We start from the raw sequence: 25,355 nt of genomic DNA on the forward strand, positions 1-25,355 counted from the left end.
AGACTTAGACTGGAATAATATTGATTCCTAACATTAGTAAGGAAGTTATTTACAATGTATGTTCAACAACAGTTGCTTCAGACTGTAACAAAATGGAGCAGAGCATACTGAACATTGTTTGTGATCCTACGGAAATGGCTGTTATTTCATATCAAGTTTTACCACTGTTGATGTACAGTGATCATGAGGTTCAGTCTTCGGTTCACCCCGCATCGATGATCCATTGGGCCACGATTACGGGTTTATGAAGTTTAAATTACTGATAGATAATTCAGCCAAAGTGAAATCTAAACCAATACATAGAAGATTAGTAACAGACTATATAGAAGCAAAACAGTCACTGTAAAATTAATTAGAGTGATGCAGTCAGTGGAAAGACTGCAGAAAGAATGTGGCAAGTTTTGAAAGGGAAATCGTTTGAATGCAAAAAATAAAAAAAAATTAACATCATGAACTAGGCACATAAGGTCAGGAAGATGTATTTCCATAAGAAGAAGATACTTAATTAAGATGAGAGATGAAAATTATAAGCTTGAACTGTAACTTTGAAAACTGGAATAAACAAACTGGACTGGCAAACTAAAATAGCGTGAGACAAAATTAGGAAAAAAATTGAAAATTTATATAAAGCTATTCAACATAATAAGCAGGCATTTTATGGATACATAAGATGCGGTAGGAGTAAAGACGTACAAATCAATAAACTGAATGCAGATTCTGAAATATATTCTCAAACACAGCAGATTATAGATATATTTATAAAATCTTATGCAAAACAGTTTGGTTCTTCAAGGGGGGGGAGGATAAATTGTAGTAGTAACACCCTGGTAACTTCAGATACTGAAATTAAATTAGATTGTAATAAAAAGAACTATGCAAACTGGACCCAAACCAAGCATAGGAAGGAGATTGAATTAATAACAATGACCTGAAAGCACTTTAGCATGAATTTACAGATTGTATCTGTTATTCAGTTGGTCGTTTAAGTATGGCAGAATTCCTCAAGTCTGGACTCATGCACTTGTTAAACTTGTTTTTAAGAGAAAGTGGAATAGGACAAATCAACAGTCATATAGACTCATACATTTACTTTCTTGTTGTGGAAAAGGTTATTCTGAATAAATTATTGTCAGAATAGGGAAGACAGGGACTTGAAACCATATATCAGCATGCACTTGTTGAAAATAGATCTATAACCTCCTTATAATGTTCTAAAATAATATAATAGCTATAAATGAAAAATTGTGCTGTGATGCAGTTTATATAGACTTACCTTCAGCTTTAGACAGAATCATACACAAAACACAGATCAATAAATTACAACTACATATTGATTTAATATTGATATGATAATTGGTTGTATGGCTTACAAATCTGACATGACAAATTTCATACAGCAACTGGAGAGGTGAAATTTTAGGTTACAGACATGATGTCCCACAGAAGTAAAAGAAGATGTAAAAGAAATAATAATTAGTTCAAAAGTACATGGTATGAGATGGGATGAAGTAACAGCCAGAGAAAGTGAAACAAAATTAAGAAAAGCTCCTAAATGGAAAACCCCAGGCCCAGATGCAGTACCTAACTTCTGGCTAAAATTAACATCTTTACATGAAGATTTAGCCATGAGTAAACACTATTTATATGCACATCCTGAACAGATGCCAACACCTGGTTGACAACTGTTAAACAATAGTCATCCTTAAGAATGAACCTGCAAGCAGGACTTAAAACTATAGACCAATAACTTGCCTTCTGATGACATATAAACTATACAACTAGAATTTATGCCGACAGAGTTTATAGTTATTTATAAGAAAACTCAGTCATGGTAACAGAACAAAAGATTAACAAAAGAAACTCATATGAAACAAAGGATCATTTGTTGTTAAATAAAATTATAATGGAGAACTGTAAAAAGGAGAAGAATTGAAGTATGGCATGGATAGACTACAAAAAAAAAAAAAAAACATTTGACAACATTCCACATTCATGGATAAAAGAGTGCTTACAAATGTATAAGATACACCCTACACTGATTGAATAAATTACAGCAACCATGAAACAGTGGCAAACCACTTTGCAGTTAAACCATGATAAAGGACAAATTATTATTCCAGGGATAAAAATTGAAAGGGTGATATTCCAGGGTGACTCTATTTCACTGCTTCTCTTTTTTGTCTTGCCCTTAACTCATTAAGCTGTCTACTTAATAGATTAGGCCATGGCTATGATTTAACTCTCAGAAAACAACGAAGTGTAAAGACTTCTCATTTTCTTTTTGTGGATGATTTAAAACTGTATAGTTCATCAGCTGAGGAACTTTCTCAGATGATATTACGGCTTTGGTCTTTAAAGCAGGAAAGCTACAGCATCAAGAAAATATCAGTCTGGGACAGGAATGGGATATAAAGGAACTTGAACATGATGGGGGTGTATAAATATATGGGAATTAATAAAGGATCAAAAATAAAACATGAACAAATGTGAATAAAACTTATTAAGGAATATCTTACAAGACTAAAATTAATACTGAGAACATCTCTGACATCTAGGAACAAAGTTCAAGCTATAAACCAATTTTCTCTTCCACTTCTTACAGTTTTGGAGTGATTGACTGGCCCCAAGAGGCATTGGATTAGTTGGACAGGAAAACAAGAAAAATGCTTCATGCTTATCAAATGATTTATAAAAATCAGTGTATACCAAGATTATACAGGTGCTTCCCTACTTATGAACAGGTTATATTCCTCAGAGTTTATTGTAAATTGAAAACATTCATAAGTCCAACACTCTCTTGAAGATTAACGTAATGTGCTCAAAATTGTACCAATAACCACCCAACAGCACAAATATGTACTATAATGAAAAACATACTGTACTGTTATCATAAACAGAAATAATCACGCTGTATAACGAAGTTTGATTAGTGGAGTGTTTAATTAAGCACCACTAATACTTGACAGTAGTACTATATTTTTGTACAGTAGCGTATTTTTTACCAGCCTTGAACATTAGTTTAATCTATACTGTAATAACATAATACTGTACACAATACTTAGTTAAAGGATGGTGATGAGTGCTCAGATGGAATGCCATCAGGAACTGGGAATAGTAAAAGAACCTCCTATGGATGTCGATGGCATTGGTTCTTGTTCTTGTTGTTCTTGAGTATTCTGTCCCACCTCAGCTCTCTTGAAATATCTATCAAGAGATGTCTGCACAGCTAATTTTTTCTTTTCCTCATAAATCTTTCTGTAGCAAGCAATAGCATTGTGAACAAATGCACACACTTTTGTAAACCTTTCAGTATTTGGGTCCTGAAACTCAAAAGAAGCAAGTGCCCTCTCAGTCATGCTGAAATCTTCAGCCAGCTGCTTATAGATTAATTTTTAAGGGTTCCACAGCTTTGTGTTCCTCCTCTGTGACTTCTTCCTGTGACCTTTGCAACTCTAGCTCCATCAAATCCTTATTTCTCAGCTCCTTACTGCAGCATTCCAGCACTTCATGGGTATTTTCAATATCCAATTGCAGCTGCATGCCCAGTTCCACTGTCTCATTGGCCACTGAAGTCACTGTCTCTATAATTCCATTTAAGCTGTTTGTAAATGTGGGCAGAGCTTCTTCCACACACCATTCATGGTGGTAGTCTTTACCTCACACCAGGAAGAATCAATGTTCTTAATTGCCTTGTAGATGTTGTAGTTCTTCCAGAACTCTCTCAGTGTCACTCCACTGTCCTCTTCTGTTTCCTTCACAGCCTGTGAAAAAGTTATGTGCAGGTAGTAAGCCTTAAAAGTTGCGATGGCACTTTGATCCATTGACTGAAGGACAAAGGTCATATTGGAAGGCAGGTACACCACCTTGATGTTGTTGTGAGAATTGTCCAGGAATGGTAGATGGCCTGGGGCACTGTCTAGGACAAGCAGGATCTTGAAGGGCAGATTTTTGTTGCAGCAGTGCTTTTTCATTTCAGGTGAAAAGGAATGGAAAAAGCAATCTTCAAAAAGAGGTTTTGTCATCCATGCTTTACAGTTAGACTTTCACACAACAGGAAGTGAAGCTTTGACAACACCCTTGAGGGCCCTGGGGTTTTCTGAATGGTAGCTTAACATAGGTTTCATTTTGCAATCACCAGCAGCATTTCCACCTAACAGGAGTGTAAATCTGTCCTTTAATGCTTTAAACCCAGGTATTGACTTCTCTTCTTTCACAATGTACATACATTCAGCCATCTTCTTGTAGTACAACCCTGTCTTGTCGACACTGAAAAATCTGCTCTGGTAGGTAACCTCTGTCATCAGTAGTTGCCGACAATACCTTGGGAGACTCCTTTGCTGCTACCATGTCTGCACTGGCAGCCTCTCCACCCACCTTTATGTTATGCAAGTTTGAGCGAGCCTTAAATCTATGGAATCAGCCATGGCTAGCTGTAAATGTTTCTTCATCAACACTCTCACTGTCACCATGTTTATTCTTTAAATCTTCAACGAGACTCATGGCCTTCTGATGAATTAAGTTAAGACTTACAGGTATGGGGCACTGATACTGGACTTCCATCATCACGCTCAATAGTTTTTCCATTTCTTCCATGCTCACACTTCTTCTCTTACTAATTATCATGGAATGTATTGGTACAGAACCTTTTACATGTTGCATAATGCAGTCTTTGTCTTTTACAACTGTTAAAACAGTCAAACGATTTATCCCAAGCAAACTTGCTATGTTTGCAGTTTTCTCACTCGAACTGCTTCTCTTTATAATGTCCACCTTAGTTTCCATGCTAATACTGTGGTTCTTCTTGCATTCACCACCACTACTGGCTTCTCTCATGAGCTTCAGGGGCATGTTGTGGTACTACTGTAATAAGGTTGTAAAAATAACCGTGGCGCAGCAACATGTTTGGGGTACTACTGTTCAAGGTGGTAAGTCAAGCCACAGAGCGAGACAAGTCATGTCGCAGAGAGTGACAAGTACAGTATGCTGTGTTTGTTTACAGGCTGAAGACTGATCGCTACTGCCACCTCTTGCATGGTGGTCTAACTTCAGGAAAGTTTGTTCATAAGTCTGAAAGTTTGTAAGTTGAAAGGGTATAAGTAGGGGAGCACCTGTATATTCCCCCATTCTGAAGGAGGTATGGGCCTTCTCAAAGTTGATTAGATGTATAGATCTGCAATTGTAGGACTGCATACATATCTGCTGACCTCACAAGATCTAAACATAGTGAACGTTTTAAAACTTGAGGAGAATAACTCTAAGATGACTTCCCTGCTTAATTTAGAAGAAGCAAATCAGTGTCAAGCTGTACTGGAAATCAAAACAGAAGTAAATAAAAATCAGGCAGCAACTGAATGTGCCCAAAAACATAAGAAAGAATCTAAGGTAAAGGATCAGATGAGAAGGCAAGAAATATGGAAAATGCATAAATATAGCTGCTAGTACAGAAAACTCTTGGAACAACCTTATGTTGATCAGGACCGAATGCAGGAATGGTTAAGGAGAGGTGAATTTAAACCAAAAGAGGAAACGTTAATATTGGCAGCACAGGATAGTGCACTACTTACTCGTTGGTTTACAAAATACATTGAACATGTGGAGAAACATACAAATGCAGATTTTGTAAAACAGAATTGGAAACAGTCACACATCTTGTTGCTGGGTGTGAAGCACTAATAGTAGAAGGTCTGTATGCTGAAAGGCATAATGTGGCAAGACTGCCGCATTGGGGATTGTGTGAACATTATAATATTGAATTGCTGAAGGACTCAGTTCCTGGCACATTGCTGGTGCTGCAAAGAGCACTTCTGGCTAACATGAAAGAGTGAAACACATTTCATGATCTTTAATCACAATTTGACTTAGGAATGGGGCCCATTCCCATCATAGTATTAGAAACCCAAAAGACTTGGAGAAATTAAACTCTATCCTAGGCACATACTTGTTTAGGTTGTATCTTTCATATCTATCCTTTTTCTTCTTCGATGTTCTACAGTCTGTAGCAGATGAACTTAAAATGAGTAAATTGATTACATCTTTAACAGATTGAGCATGTGTGCAAAAGAACGTGACTAAATCAATCGTTTGGACACCGGAGGATATTTTGCTGTAAGTACGTTAAAAACTTAGCATATGAAATATGGGAAACACAGACTATAGTGTGAATATCTAATATAGGGTACACTGAGTGAAACTGTAGATTCATTTAAGTACTTGGGTATATGGGTAGATGCAGCTTTGAGTTTTTCTGATCATATCAACCAATTGGATAATAATAGTTATAAAACTATAGGCTTTAGAAAAGATTTATAAAATCTAGGAAATAATAATATGGAAACCTTTTAAGAAAACAAATATGAGTAAACTAGAAAGAATGTAACAGGAATATATCAAGTACATCCATGGATGTGGACATTTAAGTTATAATGAAAGATCAAAATATATGAACTTGTACATTTAGAAGCAACTACCTCTAACAATGTTTGGGGTATCAAAGAGAAGTAGGGATTCATCAGGCAACCTATGTAGGAGATTATATAGGAATGAGAGATGTACTAATTATTTCTCTGAGAGAGTAGCAGATACATGGAATAAACTAGTAAATATTTTTAAAAACAACTTGGACATATTATAGAAATGACTGTTTTGGTATATACTTGATTCATCCATCAAATCTGTTGGATATCATAAAGTGGGATCTTGTTTCCTTCCCAGCTAAACTGTAAACTAATTTTATTTCACTTTAGAAACAAAATTAAATGGCATACTGCACAATGATCAAAACAGTTGCCAGTTTAAAAAATAAAAAAGGCATGTTGCTCCATTACAAATATGCACATTTAACTACAGTTTAGGGACTGGTTGTTGTTCTTAGCTACTTAAATTTACAGAGGTCATCAATCACAGCAGTGTGGCGAATGTCAAGTTCTACAAGTTTAACATCTGTTTAGTTTTATCTCTAGCTGTTTCCCATTGAAGATTTATGATATTGTTGAATTTAATGCATATTACAAAAGCATTTTTCTAAACACACTAGTCAGTGAGTAGTTTTATTCTGATCTTATTCTTAAGCTGAATTGACTGCACTGCATTGTACAGCTTCAAAATCTGTGTAACAATGCATGTCAGCCTAATTCAATAAATCTTTTTCAATTTACTTTCCACACAGCCTTTAACAGACACAACTTGTATTCCTCCAAGTAAGCAGTGAAATCAAAAATGTTTAATCTATTTGGAAAATTGCTTGTAAACCATTTTATTTATAGGTACTCAGACATGATAATATAAGTGCAATGTATTCACAGTCAATTCCCTTAGGGGAAAGACAAATAAACTTGAATATATCCATATGTTTCATTAAAATGAAAACAAATGGTACTGTTATTCAAACTACAAACTGCAGACAAGGCCAGTTTTAGCAAGGCAAAGCATATACTTAAAGTTATGGCTGAGTAACATAAAAAATACAATATGCTCAGAATGCCTAATTCTTGCATTCATAGTCTCACATTTTAAGATATAGTGCAGAAATTTAGTGTATTCTACTCAAAAACTTAAACAGACAATTACAACAAGTAACGCATTTGAAAATCTAGTTTCTTCTTTGTTCATTTCATATATTTCTTTATATTTTTATTTGCTCAAACAGTTATGTATTCCATTACAAGAACAGTTTAGAAAGGATGAAGCAGAGAATGAAACAAAAGGTTGCAGTTGTACAGTGAAGGTTCAAACCCACACTGTCATTATTCCACAGATGTACACCAGGTTTCTAGTACACCTAGTCAGGACAATACAAAAAACTGAACAGCCAGGACATGGAAGCACTAAACATGCTCCTTGCAATTAAATGTGTATGATACCTACTAGTTACAGGCATCTGCGAAAATGTGTTAGATAAATGGAGTATGCATGCAGAATGTTTTGTTCCTGACCTCATGCTATATGGGGGAGATGAGATTGCTAATGGTAGTGTGTTTCTTTGTTGCTAGCTAGTTGTAGATTATGAGGGGGGGTGGTGAGGAGGGGGAAGCTGAGTGAAATTCATGAGTTAACTGGTCGGGAGTCAAGTACAGGAAGTGAGGTGATAGGTCTGTAGGGGGTCAGTCAGTCAGTCATGTATATTGGGTATACAATAGTTGGGCATTTAATAAGGAAAGGTGCATTTGGCCAATGTGTAGATTCATGTATGTGTGCTCTGTTTGTGGCAGGTACTGGCAGAAGGAAGACAGTGCCTCAAGGTCTGCTTAGGGGACCAAGCAGGGTATCCCTTTTGAGGTGTTGGGGATGGTCCAGAATGAGTCAGGGAAAGGGGGGTGGCAGGAGACCAACCTGAGGCCAACCTTATTATTCTCTCATTAGACTAGTGACATTAATGCAGCTTCTCCAGGACCACCTAGACAGGGAGACAGCCTGGATGATGTTGTGAGACTAGAATGGGGGTTTTAATTAACTCAATGGTTGGGGTCAGCCAAACAGGATAGGAGGAGTAGGCAGCACTGAATTAGGGTACTCAAGTCAGTTAAGGAGGACATGGCCAGCTGGGTGAACTTTCCACAGCAGTGTAACATTGTATCCTTTTGGCAAGAAAAGTGGGAATCCCCAGAGGAATTACAGTTGTACATGGATGCTACTGGGAGCCTGGGGAAGGGAGCTGTTTTCAAGGGGTAATGATTTACTGAAAGGTAGCTGGAGGACTGGAGAAGGGACATTACTTTCCAGAGCTTATGCTGATTAATAAGCTGCAATTGTGTGGCACAGGGATTTCAGCAGTAGAAAGGTGATGTTTTACTCTAACAGTCCAGAAAGTCTAGGATGGTGCAAGCATTGTTAAAAAGACTGGTGCTGCATTGCTTAAAAATTAACTTGTTTTTTTTTTCTGTTATGCATATATAGGTTCATAGGTTCATAGGTTGGCACTAGGCTATCGGCCCTAGGGCCTATACAAGACAGTTTGTCCCATTTTCAGTTCTGAAGTTTTGGAAGCTAGCCCCATGGGCATAGGTGACACCAGCAGAGGTACCAGAGGATGTTTGAATGGTTTACCTGGGGAAGCAGGATAGTTAGTTTGGAAGTCTTGGGCTGAATCAACCAGACATTCTTAGTGGGCAGCACTGTCTGCTTTTATGGATTTTATGGAAGGGGTGCCAAGGCTTGATCTGAGATGGTCTGTGAAATTGTTGGCCAGTTATTTAGTGAACAAGTGGCAGTTACGTGAAGTGGTCAGGTCCATTAGGGTGCACTTGGCTGCTCTAAGTGTGGCAGTTAGATTTATGGGAGTAAAGGATTTTGCTAAAAACTGGTGTACAGTGAGGATGTGGAAGGGGTGGGAAAACGTTTGGGGAGTGTCAGCAGATGGTAAGTTGCCTCTAGGTAAGCATTTATTACTAGTTTTGTTAAAAGGATTTTAAGTATTGGCAGCTTCTTATAAGTCTTACATGTTGTGGTCCTTAATGGCAGCTTTTATATATGCAGGGGCTATTCAGGCTAGGTCCTCTTAGATGAAAGAATGTTTGTTTTATGGCTATGGGGAGTGCTGGTATAGTTAGGGACATCTAAAACTGACTAGGTTAGTAAAAGGCAGCAGGGGTTTTTTCCCAACGATAAGGAATTACTTTTGTGCCTTATGTCTTGGGGTTTAACATGGAAGAAGCTAACTGCTGGTAAGGGGATCAGATATCCAAGACTGAGGACGTAAACCACTTTTACAAGGTCAGTTTATTATGTTGTTTACAGGAGTTTTAGAGCTTAAGAATAATTTGGGCTACTGATATTCTATATATTCATTTAGGATTGGCAAGATATTTGATTTGGCCAGGGAAGGTAGGCTGATTGAATTTATAAGGAGGGCAGGCAGATGCGTGTCCAGTGGAGTTCTGTCATATATCAGGTAGTTAGTTTTCATTTGGATTTGTGGTGTACATATTTAATGTTTGTTTTATGTTGCAGGTAGTAAAAAGATGGTTTAGCTGGGACATTCCTTTATTTACTGGGTAGCTAGACGAGCAATAATAAGACCTGAGGGCATCTATTTGGGCCTTGATACAATGAGGTTTGAGGTTGTTTGGCCTGGTCATCAATGTTTTCAATGGAAATGTCTGGTTAGTATGCTGAAAAACACTCAGGCAACTTATGGAGTACCTCACTGTTTAGTCATGCATTTAGGGAGGAATGACTTAGGTGTGGTACTGAAGCAAAGGCTTGCAATGTGGATCATTAGCGATTTGCTTCTGACCAAGGAGAAGTGACCAGGGATTGTATTGATATGGTCTGGCATTATTCCCAGGTTATTTTGGCAGTCTGCGGTCACAAGTGCATGGTGGAGAGTGCCAGGAAATGTATTAATCACAAAGTGGCAACTGATTTTTTTACACCTGATGAAGCATTTTTATGAGAAAACTTTGTTGGCTAGTGTCTATGTCAGTATCTGGATGTTAAAGTTTTCATGAATGATTCTGTGGTGACAGGTCTGATTAATTTTGAAGTTTTTTTCCCAGTTGACTATACTGGAAAATCATGAAAAAGATGGGTACTTCAGAAATTGAGGTGTATGCAGCTAAATATGTGTATCACCAGAAAACTGATGATGTTTTGTTGATATTTTTCAAACGAGAAAGCTGTTCAGCTAACTTAATTAAGTTTAACATGTATTAATTCCTCCCACCCTGACAAAGCTTTTTGTTAAGTACAGTGTGAGACTTTTGGTCGTTCATCTCAACACTCAGCCCCCTGTTAGCTCATTAAGTCTCGATGTCCTGCATCAGAAAAATGGCAAAAAATGGTTAACTGTAGTTAGAAAATGTTGATGAGGGAAGCCAGTAAGCTCTGGACATGAGGAGAAGTGCAAGTACTTTCATAAAAGGTACAAAATTTCAAAAGCTACATTAATTTTATCTGTAAAATATAGTTCTGCAGAGCAAACTAAGTTTATGTAGCGCAGCATATATGCAGGCAAGAACTAAATTAAAGCAGATTAACAGGGAAGTGATACAATGTAGCAATTTACGTTTGCCACTTAGCAAAACATGCACACTGTATCCACTTACCAAAAAATTGCATTAGTCTACCTTAGCAAAGCAAATTAAGAGCATTGGGCGTCCTAAACAATACAAGGAAAGTTAGTCAGATAAATATATTTTGGAATAAAAATGTAATAATCCGATATTATGAAAATATTTGTGCAGTAACTAGCCATGCCTTCCTTTGGTCTTGATAGTGAACAAGCTGTACTTGCCCAGAATTATATAAATGGCTGAAGTATTTTGAGAACTATGAAATTGTAATAAAAACAAGTCACTATGATAAGGTAACTGGGATCATTATACTTAAAGCTGTAACATTATAGTTGACAACTGAAAAGGTACATGACATGTATGAATGATAACACAAAAGCTAAAACTAATGAATACTCAGGTCCCAAAGCAACCCTGACTAAATATTTGGAACTGAAGAAAAATACACAATTCAAAATTTGTGAATTCAGAAAAACAGTATTAATTGTCAGAGTTAAACTGTTACATTGATCCTTTCCTATCTGAGATAACAGACTTGCTTGACTATATATACTTTATACACCCAGACTTAATTTGCTCTGAATAACTGAGTTTTTTTTTTCCAAACAAAATTAACTTTGAAAAAAATGTGAATACAATTGAAATAAAAGCAGCAATGGCAGTGAAACAGTATTGCTCTTGTTTTTCAATTGTACTGTGACAGTTATCTCAAAAATGAGACAGCTGTCAGTTCATATTAAAACTATTTTATTATTTTCAATATACATAGATTATGTGAGAATAAAATGTCACCTCCAGATCAAGTTTTTGTGCAGTGTGGTGTGGGTTTCTGTTTGATAAATAGTTTGTTGTCTTCTGCTTGGTTCTATATGGGCAATTCTTTCTCCATCAGGGTTAACAAGCAATGAAACAACAGCTTGTAAAGTGTCTTCTTGATAATGTCTTGCACATTTTTTTTATATTTTACTCTGAGTTTATTCAACAAAAGCTGGCTTTACACATTTCCTTTGATGGTACTTCACCACAAGTTACAAATGTGAGCCAATGACTCTAATTACCCAAAGACTACTCTTTTGAGATGCTTTTTATTCCTTACAAAGGATCACAATCTCACAGCATGAATTACATAATCTGTAGTGTACTTCTTGTCTTTCAGACATTAATGACAGAGACCAAAGCATCTGGCCCCAAATATAGGTTCATAGGTGTGTAATAGGCTAATGGCCCTGGAGCCTTTACAAGCCTAGCCTATAGGATTACCCTGGCATCTTGCCACCCAACCTTAGTTCCCAGTGCCTCTGTCGAGTAGAGCCACTGGAGTGATCCCCGGGGTGACTTTTCTATTTCCCATCCACTCATCAAGATTTCTTTTGAAGAGGGCCAGTGAGGTGCTCTGTTTGACATGTATGGGAAGTCTATTCCATAGCATGAGCGGTCTCTGGGCTATGAACCTGTCCCTCCAGCATGCTCTGTTGATTGTGGTAATAAGGTTGAGGTCTCTGGAGTATGTGGTGCGGAAGGATTGGGATTTCTTTAGATGTAGCATTTCTAACAGAGTTGGGTCAGACATGGCTTTGTAAGTCAAGCAGAGATTGCCTCTAAGTAGGGGATATGAGGCAGAGAATAGTTGGAGTTTTTTGAGTCTGTCCATATAGGACAAGTGTTTAAGGCCTAGGATCCTCTTTGTGAGGTACTTTTGTGGCCTCTCCAGTTGTTGCAGGTATCTAGTGAGGTACATGCCAAATGGGGCATTGTACTCGATGATTGGCCTAATGAGGGAAGAGTAGAGGGAGACAATGACCTCTTTCTTCCTGGATGCAAAACTCTTAGTAATGAGACATGCCACATAGAAGAACTTTCTGACCACAGTGGCAATGTGGTGGTCAAAAGAGAGGTTGCTGTCAACCTGTGTTCCCAGATCTATTATAATGCCTTCTGTGTTCAGTGGACTACCATCGATGTGGTAATTCATGGGAACTGGGTTTTTCCCAGTGGGGATGACAACACATTTTTTTGGCATTGAGCTTAAGGCCATGGTTCTCACACCAATTGTTGGTCTCAGTGAGGCCTTTCTGTAGGATGTCAACATCACTTGGGGAGTTAATAATGGCTCCCAACTTGCAATTGTCTGCAAACTTTGTCAGCCAGAGTCCCTTTGTGTTGACCTGGACTTCTGAGAAGTAGATACCAAACAGGAGAGGACCCAGGACTGATCCTTGTGGGACTCCGCTCATAATTGGTCAGCAGTCTGACTTGGAGTCAGCTACTTTCACACTGTGGGTTCTATCTGTGAGCCAGTTTGCAACCAACCTAGTGATATAGGGTTGCTGCCTAGCTTAGTGAGTTTTTCTATGATTCCTGAGTGGGGAATGATATCAAAGGCCTTGGCCAGATCAAGGTAGGCTGTATGAACCACCTTGCCTTCATCCACATCGCTGGTAACTGACTCAAAGAAATCAACCAAGTTGAGCAGGCATGATCTACCCTTCAAAAAACTAAACTGTGTTGGATCCAGACTTTGGAGATTCCCTATATCCTTGTTTATTAGGTCCATGATGATGCGTTCCACAGCTTTGCATATTAGACTTGTCAGACTAATGGGGTGATAGTTCCCAGGGTCTGTAGTTGCTCCTCCTTTGTGGAGAGGGATAACTATAGCAGTGCACCATTCAGTAGGGACAAAGCCTGAGGTGAGGCTGTGATTGAACAGGGCACACAGGTGAGGTACCAGTTCACCAAGAAAATCATCGCACAAGCAGTATGCAGACAATGAGAGCCAGTGAGGCCTGAAAAATTCCAATGTGTGCTTTAAATCAAGCCAACATGTCCAGTTCAGTACAAGGATGTTTTCTTTATTCAGATAAACAAGAAGGTATAAGCGCTTTCATTCCAAAAATAAAAGCAGGAACTTCATCAGATACAAGGAAATTAAGGAAGTGAACTGTTTTAAATAGGAAATCTTGCATGACATCACTTCCTGGATTAGTGATAACCACTCCCAAGTCTGAAACAGTCTTCTGGAACAGAAGTCTGAAACACTACACATAAAAGTTTCAGCACAAAACAGTATAAATATCAAAATATAAAGAAATATAAAATACATATAAAAACGGATTGTGCAAATGTCAACACCCTAAAATATGTATTATAAACACAAGAATAAATATGCAAATATGTGTATATATAAAAATGCTTTTAAGATGCTTTTGAAAAAATATATATGTATATAAAAACATATAAGTAAAATATGCATACAGTTAAAAATCCATTAGGAACAAATGAATAAATTTCAAGTACATATACATATAACAGGTATGAAGGCCATTTAAAAAAAAAATTTGTACCATATCCATATCTAAAGGGAATGTTTCACCTCTCAATAGCCCTCAATTTAAGCAGACTGCTTATGGAAAAGCTGTCAGTTATGCCTGGCCAATAAGTGCATCAAGTCGTAATTGCCATAGCAACTTTGCTTTTTCAAGTAAATATGGCCAGGCTGCCCCCCTATTATGCCTTTTTTGGACTTCAAGTACTACAAATTTGAACTGGTGATTGTTGTACTCACTAATGTGTCTAGCAAGTGCATTCACTTCACTAGCATCCCTTATATTCCTAAGGTGCTCGCTGATCCTATTTTTAAGCTTATGTTCTGTCTTCCCCACATAAAAACATGGGCAAAAGGAACATAAAGCACAATAGACCTCTCTTTCAGTTAAACAACTCTCAGGTATTTTTATTTTTGTTCTATTAATTTCACATTCACTAACTTCCAAAATTAAAGGGCAAAATTTACAAGCCCCACACTTAATCATCTGACCCTTCCTATAGATTCCATCATTATTACGTTCGAAAATGTTCTTCAAGTTAGGGCCCTTCTTGAAAATACACACAGGCTTTTCTCCTAAGATTTTAAAAAATTGTCTATCACTACTCAACAAATTCCATTTCTTACACAGAATATCTTTAATAGTGTATGCATAATTTGAGAAGACAGTTGAAAAACTCGTGTGGTAATTAGTTACTTCAGACCCAGAGGAGTGGTGCCCCCTATATATTTCCTGGTTATGGACAATTGTTTGGTCATTCACAACAGTGTCCGTGACTGTTTCAGTTATGTTCAACCCAGTCAAATCGTGATGGTCAGTATTAGGGGCGCCCGGAATTGGTGCAAAATACCCACATTGTCTTTTCTCACTAACCTCCTTCATGATGTTGTCAATTAAATTGGGGGTGGTAACCTCTTCTCAGGAACATTTAATTCAAGTTAAGGCATTCTCTGGTAAAACTTATCCAAGTTGTCACCATTCGTGCTGCACGCACAAATTGCCCCTTAATAACTGCACGTTTCTGAGTGAATTGGTGGCAGCTGTTGAAATGCAGAAAACTATTGGAATAGGTTTCTTTTCTGAAAATTTCAGCCACAAATCTCTGTTGTTCCAGATCTTTCTTTAACAGAGCATCAAGATAGGAAATTTCACATGCATTAACAATATATGTGAACCTCAAAAAGGAGGTTGAGTTGTTAATATAGTTAATGAATTCAACAATTTGGTCTCTAGGGCCTTCCCATAAAATAAACATACCAAATACCAAATACCTCATGTGAGTATGACAGAATCAGAAATATGTTGATTGTTTCAAAGTATGTTTTTCCCATTCCAACATGATGATATTGGCATACAGCCCCCACATGCTGAACCCATAGCAACCCCTTATGTTTGTAAATAATACTGATTGTCGAACAAGATAAAGTTGTTTCTCAGCACCATATCCAAAATCTGTTCGTACATATTGATTTTGTCCTGGGGTTCCCTTAGAAAACAAATAATCACAAAACCATTCCTCCCTGATGGAATGTGGGATGACAGAATATAAATCTACTATATCAATTGTAATAAATAAAAAGTCGGACCTAAAACAAGTGTTATTGATTTTCCTTAAGAAGTCCCAGGAATCAATACATAAGTGGGGTTCATCCAAAAGTAACTTCTTCAGTTCAGTATCCGGAAATTTGGCTAAGGGGGCGCGTGACTGATCCCCGGGCATCAACAATGGGACACATGGGTGGTTGTTGAATGTTTTTATGGAGATTCGGCAAACCAAAAATTGTGGGTGTAATTGGAAATTCCATTGTCAGATAGTGTAGTTTGTGGATTGAAATGAGACCATCAATAAATAAGTCCTGGATGTACCCCCTTAGTCTATTGTATGTGCCATTTAACTCATGTAAGGAACTTTCACAGTAAGTATCTGTTCTCATAATGACAACCCCACCCCTTTATCTGGTTTCATTATTCTGATGCCATGTTGTTGTTTTAAACAATTCAGCTCATCTCTCTCTTCTTTAGTTAAATTACTACTGAAACTATTGTTTCTAAACCTGTTACCCAGATTTCTAATATCAAGTTCACAAACTCTCTCAAAGGATGCTAAAATAGGATGGGTGGGGGATTGTAAGAACTGGATACCTTGAGTGGTTTACATACCTGTTCTACCCCTTGAAACAAAACCTGTAAATTCAATTTCCTCACATAAAGTTTTAAATCAACCAGTGTATTCACAGTGTTTAAGTATTGACTAGGAACAAACATAAAACCTTTTGCCAAGAGGTCACAAGTAGTTATAGTCAAGGAAATGTCAGTATAATTGTAAATTTTAATGTCTCCAGTACTGTTGAGGTCAATATGTAAGTTGGGTAACTTTCCCCCTCGAACAATGTCAGGTATAGACTGTGATGAAATATCAGTCTCTATTGTCTCCTCCCCCTCCATGGACGATGGTTGTTTCCCCTGTTCACTCGGCCATTGCCTTTCTGTGTAGGGGCTTGAAAATTATTGTTCTGAAAGTTCCGAAAGTTTGTACCCCCCCCACTGATTCATGAGGCATTCTGACTATCTTAATTGGGGAAAGTTTTCTTCCCCTAAAAAATGTTCATCCATTGAATCAATTTCAATGTCCATGTTAGTTGCAACTTCATTGGTTTGATGTGGGGGTTTCTTTAGATGCCATTCTTGTGAGGGGGGTGGCGGTGGGTAAGCCACATGGCTGGCATAGTCCCTCTCATCCCTGATGAGCTTTTTAATTTTTCTGTTTTTGATAACAGTCGTTTGTTCATCAATAGAACTGAAACTCCTGTTGTAGGCAAACCTGTTAATGCCAGAGGTACCAGTTCACTCTGTAGTTCATGTAGAACACAGCCAGGGATATTGTCAGGTCCCATAGAATCTGTATTCTTGGCCTTGGACAGTACTGTTTTAACCTGTGCAGCAGTAATACTGGATGCCTGGCAATCTACTGGTATTGGTATTGTGATTGGTCCTTTGCGGGGGGGGGGGCAGGGGTAAAGTTGGCCCTGAATATGTCAGACAGTATATTGGCAATATCTGTTGGCTCGGTATAGGAGGTACCATTGTGCAGTAGCTCAGAGAAAATCTGTGTATTGCCGTGGATATTCTTTACATAACTATACAAGGCCTTGTGGTTGTCTTTACTATTTGCTGCAATTCTGGTTTCATAGCTAGCTTTAGAGGATTTGATGATGGATCTCAACTTTTTGTTGAGGCTGATAAGGGAGTTTTTCTAGTCTTGAGACTTCACCTTATTCTGCATCAGTTTCCTCCTACTGTTGTAGAGTTTGTTTATGGCAGGGGACCACCAGATTAGCTTCCTTTTCTTGGAGGAGAGTGTCTTGGTTCTATTGTGCATGGTGAGAGCCATGCATTTGTGTACGTGTTCATACAGTGCTTTGGTGTATGACTTGGTGGTCATGCAACTATTCTCCATTTGCATGGGTGCTGTGAAGTTAGCCACCTCTGTTTTTAGGAGCCCATTGTTAGCTTTGGAGATGTTTTTCATGGTGGTTACCTTTGCAGGGGGGGTGGGGTGGGGGTGCGAGGGATGTGGATTTCCAAGGTGATTAGTTTGTGGTCGGATCTAACCAGGGAGGAGTTGACTATTGGTGTAGAGCAACAGTCCCCCATGTTAGTAATGACCAGGTCAAGGATGTTGCTACCTCTAGTGGGGGTAAGAATGAGCTGGTCCAGGGCATTGGAATTAGTGAATTCCAGGAAACGCTGGGCAGGTGCATTGGTACATGAGTAGTTTTCCCAGTTAATGGAGGGGTAGTTGAAGTTACCCAGTATGAGAGTGTTAGGTTGGACCCTAATATTCTCCAGGGTGCTTAGGAACGTGGAGTTTGAGTCTTGGGACATTGTTGGAGACCTATAACAAGCTACAACCTGAATCGCTGTCTTACCCAATGTTAGCTGCACTTGAAGTATCTCTGATGCATTATGTTGGGCTACCAGTCTGGAGGTGTGCGCATCCTTTATGAATATGGAAACACCACTGCCTTTGGAGCTTTTGTCCAAGTTCTGGGCCAAAAGGTGTGGAATGAGTTATAGCCTGGTAGTGCAGGGGTGCTTTCTGCTGCCTTGAACCAGGTCTCTATTACAGCACAAATGTCAATGTTCTCCATTTTTAGGAGTGCTTTGAGTGAGTGCATTTTGAGATTTAGACTTTTAGCATTGAGCAGCATGACCCTCACATTGCATTTGTTTGTAGCTCTTGTGGTGGTAATTCGGTCTTTGGAGCATCACCTAAAAAAGGCACTAGAGGGGTGGCAGGAGCCTCGGCCAGTGTCTGGAAGCCCAGGGGTGACAGATGTAGGCCATCTCTGGCAAAGCATCGAGGCCTGTCAGTCATGTCATCCCAGGCAGACAGATACTGGATCCCCTTAGAATGACACCAGAAACTTAGCCAGTTGTTGAAATCAGTCATTTTCTGCTTGTACTGTGGTATAATTCTGGGTGATGGTAGAATGCTGCTTAGGGCTAGGGTCATACCCGCCTGGGCTACATAATCTGAGAGCTCCTCCATGTCTCTTTTCATGTAGTCCAGGGAGATATGTCTCAGGTCATTCACACCCACATGTACAATGAAAGAGTTAGACTTGTGCCTGCTGTTGAAGGACCTGAGTGCATGTGTTATGTGGCGGATCCGGGCACCCGACAGGCATCTGACTGTTACTTTCTCCTTATTCAACCAAGTGAGTGGGACATTAGTGTGCCTCACTATCAAGTCACCTTTGACTAGTGTGCTGGGTATGCTGTTTTGCCTTAGGGGCTTTGGTTGAGTGGCACACTGTTTAGGAGAGTTATGTGTCTTGTGATTAGTGTTGTGTTATGGTGGTCGAGTGCATTTCTGCCTTGGAAGTTTCTGCTGTTTGGGTAGATTTTTATTGACAGCCTCCACGAAGGTGGATGTGTGGCTTGTGTTTTTATGTGAAGGCAGTGCTGGTGTGTGTTCTAGAGGGCTATGTGTTTCATGTGGTGTGGTACAAGTGTTGACCTTCTCCTCTTGACCAGCTATTCAGGTCTTGGCTGGAGAGTGCGTGGCTTCCAATTTGGATATATAAGTGTATCTCTCACAAATCTGAGTGTTGGGAGGTAAGAGGAGAGGGTTGTCAGTGTACATGAGGCAGTTGCTACATTGCCTCAGTGTGTTGGGAGGTAAGAGGAGAGGGTTGTCAGTGTACATGAGGCAGTTGCTACATTGCCTCAGGATGCCCAAGTTCACCAGGTTAATAGGAGAAAGCACAGGGAACTGACCTTTAGACATGCCTGGAGGGGTGGGCATTAATAATAAGTACTGGAGCTGCTTCCTTGTAGAACGTTTAGTGCTGGTAGCACTATTGTGTGCTACAGTAATTGCTACAAGAAGTCTTGTGTGGTAAAGTGCTAGACTAATAAGCTAGTAAAAGTGCAGGAGAGGAGAGAACTAGCAGATCTAAGGGAAAAATTGAAGAGCAGACTTTGGCACCTCTCAGAAGCTTACAAACAGTCCTGGATACAGCAATCTGTATCGGGACGAGACTAGTTACAGGAAAAGTGGGAAACAAGTGCAAATGCAGGCTTTTAAACCAGAAAATTGAAAGAGATGGAAAAACTGCCCAAACGGCCAATAAACTACAAATTCTGTGCCAGAAACCACTCCTCTTGTGGTAGAAGGGCTATCTAGTTCTTACCACTCCCACCAATAAGTTAGAAGGCTTCATTCCAACACAGAAAGGCTTGGGGGGGGGGCTCAGAAGCTTACTAACAGTCCTGGATGCAGCAAAACTATATCTGGACTATACTAGCTACAGGAAAGGTGGAAGACAAGTGCAAATGCAGGCTTTTAGACCAGAAAGTTGAAAGAGATGGAAAAATTGCCCAAACTGCCAATAAACTACAATTTCTGGGCCAGAAACCACTGTTGTGGTAGATAGGCTACCTAATGCTTACCACTCCCACTGATAAGCTAGAAGGCTTCCCTCCAACACAGAAAGGCTTGGGGAGCTCAGAAGCTTATAAACAGTCCTGGATACAGCAAATCTGTACCTGGACTAGACTAGCTATAGGAACAGTGGGAGACAAGCGCAAACGTGGGGTTTTAGACCAGAATGTTGAAAGAGATGGAAAACTGCCCAAACGGCCAATAAACTACAATTTCTGGGCCAGAAACCACTCTTGTGGTAGATTGGCTACCTAATGCTTACCACTCCCACTGATAAGCTAGAAGGCTTCCCTTCAACACAGAAAGACTTGGGGAGCTCAGAAGCTTACAAACAGTCCTGGATACAGCAAATCTGTATCTGGACTAGACTAATTATAAGAAAGGCAGGAATCAAGCTTAGAATTTTTTTTCAGAAAACCAGCTAAATCAGCACTAAAAACAATTCATGTGCAGTGCAAGCTAGCACACTTGAGTGTGTAGCAATATTAAAGCAAGTACAGTTTAAATAAATGTAATTTATTCAAATTGTATTCTAAACTGAATTCAATTATTGTTTTATTCAACTCTGAACAGTTAAAACGTGTCAAAAATATGCTTATCAGCTGAGAAATACGCTCAGGCAGAAAATAAGGAGATTCTAGTAAAGTTTTTTTTTTTTTTTTTAGTAAAGTGGAAAGAGAGAAAAGAGAAAAGAAGATAATTCAAGGTTAAGGACCTATGTGGGTTTGCCTTCTCAAATGTTTCTCTGTATTAGGTAGAATGAGCTAATGACACTAGACTGGGATAGAGCTGGGATAGAGCTGAACAGATGGGACTGGTAGGACTGTCTGAAATCAAAATATGATCTCACTGTACTCAGATGAGTGAGCAAATGAGATGGACCCAGGAAGAGTGTTCAAACTCAAATTTACAGGAGGGGTGGGAAATTCCAAAGCCACCAAGATTAATACCACAACAAGAACAAGCAGTGAGGGTGGAAAAGTAACTGCAGAGAGACAGAGAGGCCACAATATTCAGTGAAACAAATAAACAGAATAATAAAATGCAGTACTTTCTTTAACACAATATTCAATGAAACAAATTAATAAACAGAAAAATAAAATGCAGTACTCTCTTTAACACAGCAAGTTTGTACTTAACTTAGCTTGTAGCTCAGATATTCAACAGAAATAAATTCACAGATAAGTGACTAACATTTATAAGCACAGAGAAACCCTCTAGACTAAGAGTTCAACACCGAATATCAATGAAGTGAAAACAATACCCCCACTTACTGCAGAGAGACAGGGAGTCCATGATATTCAATGTAACAAATAAACAGAAAAATAAAATACAGTACTATCTTTAACACAATATTCAATAAACAAATAAACAGAAAAATAAAATGCACTACTTTCTTTAGCACAGTAGTCAATGAAACAAATAAACAGAAAAATAAAATGCAGTACTATCTTTAACACAGCAAGTTTGTACTTAACTCAGCTTGTAGCTCAGATATTCATAGGTTCATAGGTTCATAGGTTCATACTAGGCTATCTGCCCGAGGGCATTTATAAGCCTAGCCCATCGTTTTGTGGCTTACGCCACTCCTTTAGTATGGGGAACTATACCCATTATTTTGCTGTGCCTCTGTCGAGCAGTGACACTGAGGTAATCCCTGGGGTATATCTGCGATCTCCCATCCATTGGTCAAGATTTCTCTTGAACAAGGCCAGCGAGGTGCTCTGCCTCACATGTACCGGGATTTTGTTCCACAGCATAGGGAGTCTTTGGGTGATGAATCTATCCCTCCAGCACGTCCTATTAATAGCCGTGTCGAGGTTTAAGTCTCCCGCCCTTGTGGCTCTGATAGATCTAGATTTTTTGAGGTGAAGCATATTCATCAAATCTGGGTTTGACTTGGCCTTGTATGTTAGGCAAAGGTCACCTCTGAGCAGGTAAGCGACTGAATAGAGCTGGAGTTCTTTCAGTCGGGCAGCATAGGACAGATGTTTGAGACCCTTTATCCTTTTGGTGAGGAACTTTTGTGGCCTCTCCAGCTGCTGCAAGTGTCGGGTCAGATACATTCCGAATGGGGCATTGTACTCAATCATTGGTCTGATGAGTGATGAGTAAAGGGAGACTATGACCTCCCTTGATCTAGATGAGAATCCCTTCATGATAAGGTGGGCAATGTAGAAGGCCTTCCTAACTACTTTAGCTACATGGGTGTCGAATGACAGACTACTATCAACCTGGGTCCCCAGGTCCCTGATAACTTCTTCTGTGCACAGTGGATTGCCACCTATTTGGTAGCTAGGGGTAACCTTATTTTTCCCGAAGGGTATGACTATGCATTTTTTGGCATTTAACTTTAGGCCGTGGCTCTGGCACCAGTTATCCGTTTCTGTGAGACCCTTCTGAAGGATATCTGTGTCAGATGTGTTTTCTACTATGGCGCCCAGTTTGCAGTCATCTGCAAACTTTGTCAGCCATAACCCTCCTGTGTTTGCTTGTACTTCGGAAAAGTAGATGCCAAACAAGAGTGGGCCCAGGACTGAGCCCTGTGGGACACCACTTGTGACAGGCTTTGAGTTTGACATGGCGCCAGCAACTCTGACCCTGTGGGTTCTGTCACTCAGCCAGTTTGCAACCCATCTTGTGATGTATGGGTTAACATTTAAGCTGATGAGTTTTTCAATGATACCCGAGTGGCGTATTGTATTGTAAGTTCAGAAGACTTCCTTTAAGTTTTTAATAATGTTGCTAAAGATTTATAAATTGTTCATAAAAAATGCTAGAGATTGCTGCAGCATGTATGGGCCTTTAGATGCTCTTTGAGGGTATTTTAGGGAAATGGGATTTAGCATAGAACTCCTGCATTGGAGGTGGATCTCTCGTCTGTGGTATTTGAGAACCACATATGCTCCTGCACATGCTCATGTGTGACATTGAGGAACTGATGGTGTAGTCTCAAGGCAGAGGCCTGAGATACCCCACTGAGTCCCCAGTAGGTCACTAACAGGTCTCTGTAGTTAATACCTGCAAAGTCACATATTGCTATCCACTGGAATAGGTAATCCATGACTCATGTGGGACTGCAGACAAGGCTGACACATTTCTACGGTTTGTTGCATGGTGCCCCTGTCCACACAGTGGCAGTCCACTGTAGCAGTTTAGTGAAGGTTGTGAAATGTTAAGTGCAGTCAGATGACCCAGCTCCTATTGGGGAGATGTCATGCACCATTATGTAAAGCAACTGCAATGAGAGCCTCCAGCTGATACACATTTACAATGGCAACCCCAAGAATATGTGCAAAATGTACTCCTCCTTAACATGGGCAAATGGCTGAATTCAAGTGTAATGTGAGATAGGTGTCACTGTACAACATTTAAACATTTCTGAATTGCTCCGCCATCTTGTTTGCACAGTACTTCATTACACAGTCATTAGCATATAACAGGGGTAACCACTTTATTTGACCTAGCCAAATCATTTAACTGGGTTTTCTGAATCTCTCCCACTCTGTACGTGGCTGCTCATTACTCAAATTGGCTTATTATGATGTTCCTTAGGGGATCCAGTATGTGTCAGCATGAGAAGATATGCTTGACAGTTCAGCTTGCATCCCTAAGGATGGACTGCACCTTCATTTCAATGCTTCTGCCTTCTGGTTAAAGGTTCTGTTATCTCCTAATGCCTTTCTTAGGCATAGTCCAGTTGATGGACATTACAACATAACTGGCATACTAGTCACATTAAGGTGGCTCTCCTTAATGCCCAAAGTCTAAACAAACAATTGCTTGATTTTGAAGCACCTATACATTTGGAAAGTATCCATACCTGTATAGTTATTAACACTTGGTTTAAAATGTTAAGAGAGCAGCACTCCCTCTATATCATGGTTTTACCCTTTTCATGACTTTAGGCCCAATGGCAATTGGGGTGGAGTTTCCATATTTGTCAAGGAACATATTATTGCACAAAGATGATCTCTAGTAAATGCACTGAGCTGCAGATTACTCTCTACAGGATTAATTATCAAGCAATAGTTTGCTTCTGAATACCTTATTTGTCCCTTGATGACCATGAAAGATTCCTCAATGTTCTAAATGGTTCCCTATTATTCTGGCTGATTTGAAGTACACATCAATAAACTGGTACACCTATACTTCCAATGTAGGATGAGGCCAAAAATTCCCTTGTGTAGTTGGCAATTAAACCTACTAGAAGACATATGCATTCTTGACCTAATGCACATATGACCATCTCTTGCAGTACCCCTTCTCCTCTGGCATCTCCTTCCCCAGCAAGGACTGACCATAAGCATGTATCCATCTATCGTAAACTCACAAATGGTTTTACCCCACTGAATTTATGGACTAAAAATCATGATGACCTCAACCTACTCTGTGATGAAATATCAAAATTCAGTTATGACTGTACCTCCCATGAGCTTAAATACAGCTGCAAGCTGCACTAAAGAATTCTATAGCCATTTATGAAAATGCACAGAGCTAGCAGTCTCTAACAGAGCAAAGTATCATGGGAAATTCTAAAGCCACATTAAATAAACTATACGACAAAAGAAGAAAACTCCTGAAATTATGTAGCAGAGCCAAAACTTGTCTTGTCAAGGGTAATATCAAAAGTATTCCAAAAAAAAAAAAAAAAGACCACCATCAGGTCCGCTTAAGGAACCCATGGACTTTGGTTGGCCTCTGATGCCAAAGATAATTATAAATCCTTCTTTAGCTATGTTTGAAAGCTATAAAAAAATACTTATATTGCCCTGAAGTTATTCATAATGACAGAGCCTATTCTGACCCAATAAACAGTGCCAGCTTCACCCCAAGACTTCCATTCAAAGCCCCATTATAGCTGAATCTGTTAGTTTCCCAATTTTCTCTAAAGATCATTTACTTAAAGTGCTAACCAATACTCCCTCCCTGTGCATGGCAATATACCAATTTGTTCAGCTAAGAATGCTAAACATACCATTACAGGCACACTCCTTTAAACTGTTTAGCTACTGGTTTTGTCCCTGGTGAGTGGTGCACTACTGTGGTAATGCCCTTCTACAAGGTTGG

This window comes from Protopterus annectens, chromosome 11.part0, assembly GCF_019279795.1.
Source record: "Protopterus annectens isolate FY-2018-M chromosome 11.part0, PAN1.0, whole genome shotgun sequence".
NCBI lineage: Eukaryota > Metazoa > Chordata > Ceratodontiformes > Protopteridae > Protopterus > Protopterus annectens.